Source organism: Oncorhynchus keta, chromosome 22 (assembly GCF_023373465.1).
Source record: "Oncorhynchus keta strain PuntledgeMale-10-30-2019 chromosome 22, Oket_V2, whole genome shotgun sequence".
NCBI classification, from domain to species: Eukaryota; Metazoa; Chordata; class Actinopteri; order Salmoniformes; family Salmonidae; genus Oncorhynchus; species Oncorhynchus keta.
This window is the reverse complement of record NC_068442.1, coordinates 1,307,045-1,309,361: the sequence shown is the minus strand read 5'-3', so window position 1 is coordinate 1,309,361 and position 2,317 is coordinate 1,307,045. Positions and strand designations below refer to the sequence as shown.

Here is a 2,317-nt window from a genome sequence, read left to right as displayed (position 1 = left end):
CGAGTTACACCAGGAACGCACAATCCCTCCATCAGTGCTCAGACTGTCCGCAATAGGCTGAGAGAGGCGGGACTGAGGGCTCACCAGACATGCCCGGCAACAATGTTGACTATGGGCACAAACCCACCGTCGCTGGACCAGACAGGACTGGCTAAAAGTGCTCTTCACTGACGAGTCGCGGTTTTGTCTCACCAGGGGTGATGGTCGGATTCCAGTTTAACGTTGAAGGAATGAGCTTTACACCGAGGCCTGTACTCTGGGAGCAATTTGGAGGTGGAGGGTCTGTCATGGTCTGGAGTGGTGTGTCACAGCATCATCGGACTGAGCTTGTTGTCATTGCAGGCAATCTCAACGCTGTGCGTTACAAGGAAGACCTCCTCCTTCCTCATGTGGTACCCTTCCTGCAGGCTCATCCTGACAAGACCCTCCAGCATGACAATGACACCATACTGCTCGTTCTGTGCGTGATTTCCTGCAAGATAGGAATGTCAGTGTTCTACCATGGCCAGCGGAGAGCCCGAATCTCAATTCCATCGAGCACGTCTGAGACCTGTTGGATCGGAGGGTGAAGGCTAGGGCCAGTCCCTCCAGAATTGTCTGGGAACCCTCCAGGTACCTTGGTGGAAGAGTGGGGTAAAATCTCACAGCCAGAACTCGCAAATCTGGTGGAGTCCATGAGGAGGAGATGCACTGCAGTAATTAATGCAGCTGGTGGCCACACCAGATACTGACTGTTACTTTTGATTTTGACCCCCCGCCCCCCCCTTGTTCAGGGACACATTGTTCCAGTTTTATTAGTCACATGTCTGTGGAACTTGTTCAGTTTACGTCTAAGTTGTTGAATCTTGTTATGTTCATACAGATATTTACACATGTTAAGTTTGCTGAAAATAAGTTGAGTGAGAGGACGTTTCTTTTTTTTCTGAGTTTATATAGCTCATTAGTACACACTTGTGGTTGAATATATATCTATTGTGGGTCCTATGATACAACTATGAATAATGTTGAACTAACAAATACCATCAAGGGATACATTACAATGAACAAGCTCTGAAAACCAACCTGGCAATATTTACGATTTTATATTTAACTTAGATTTTTTTGTCCTCACATGGCAATCATAGACTGAAATACTGACTTCTGGTGTGTGGAATAGAGAGGAGGTGGGTGCTATGTGGGTCGGAGGTTCTGTCTGTCACTTGTTCCCAACAAACAGTCAGTCTCGGAAGAGGGAGACTGAAGTCCATGCACTGCTGCTCTCTTTGTTCTGAGTGCTAGTGTTTTTAGATCCTCTGTGTATCTCACTATGTTCCCAGTATGAAAGTGTTCTTGCTCTTTCTTAGCAGATAATGACAACATGACAATAACAGTAGCTGTAGATGATGTAATGAAAAGTTGGAGGGTGGTTGGTAATGGAGGACATGTTGGACATGTTGGGCAGCACCCCTAGGTCCTGGAGAACCGGGGCAGAGTAAAGGGAACAGGGTAGGAGACAGACGTAAACAAGCAAACACACAGGTTACAGGTTGATCAGGTATGTAAAAATACAGTTATTGAATAATTTAATTTAACATGTTTGATTAGACATGCAATAATGTTAAAGACAGACAGAAATAAGGATACCTGTCTGTATTTTCTTTGTCAGTGGGGTTGATGAGGGAGGTGAGGGATGGTCCCTGGAAAAGATAAGAGGTGAGTTGTGAGAGAAACTCCAGGGTGGTGTTATGACCACTGGAGTCATACACCTTAACAGCACCTACCTGGAAGCAGAGGTTACTTAACGTGACCCAGTGGTTAGCTTTGAGATTTACTATTTGGAGAAACTCTTGGGCCAGTGTTGATACTCCTGACAACATGGCGATGCCACCCACAAACAAGGAGGCAATGGTGAATAGTTATCATCTGAGATTGTTTATATTCACCTGAACGGATAGTGACCCCAGCTAGGAGCGAAAGAGCAGCAAGGTCTCGCCTTCCTTTCATCCTTCTTCCAAGCCAAGTAATTTGACCGGATGTCGAAGCACTTGGTCCCCTTCTTGATTCTCCTCTGGTGGTTTTCCTTCAGTTTCTCCTGCACCTTGTCCATGTTCAGGCTCACCTTCATTGACAATAGAAATAAATACAATTATATTTAGTCTTATTACAAATACATCTCTTACATATCTCTTCGAGGGCCTGAAAATAAATTGACAGCGGACAATCATTTTTCCTGTTCAAATTCCTATATACACACACACAATTGCATTGTTTGCCTCAGTAAACAGCTGCGGCTCCCATCCCTACAGAAGGCGATAGGGTGAGTACTCTGGAGGCCTGG

The 2,317-nt window shown here is 45.4% G+C and overlaps 1 long non-coding RNA gene across 1 annotated transcript; it reads right to left on the bottom strand.

Annotated features, from left to right (window-relative positions):
* Window positions 1–915: 915 nt before the first annotated feature.
* LOC127910571 (uncharacterized) lies at window positions 916–2,092 on the bottom strand. The gene is made up of 3 exons (XR_008075259.1): window positions 1,923–2,092; window positions 1,624–1,676; window positions 916–1,453 (listed from the first exon to the last, which is right to left on the bottom strand). It is a non-coding gene; the product is annotated as an uncharacterized LOC127910571 (long non-coding RNA).
* Window positions 2,093–2,317: the final 225 nt, after the last annotated feature.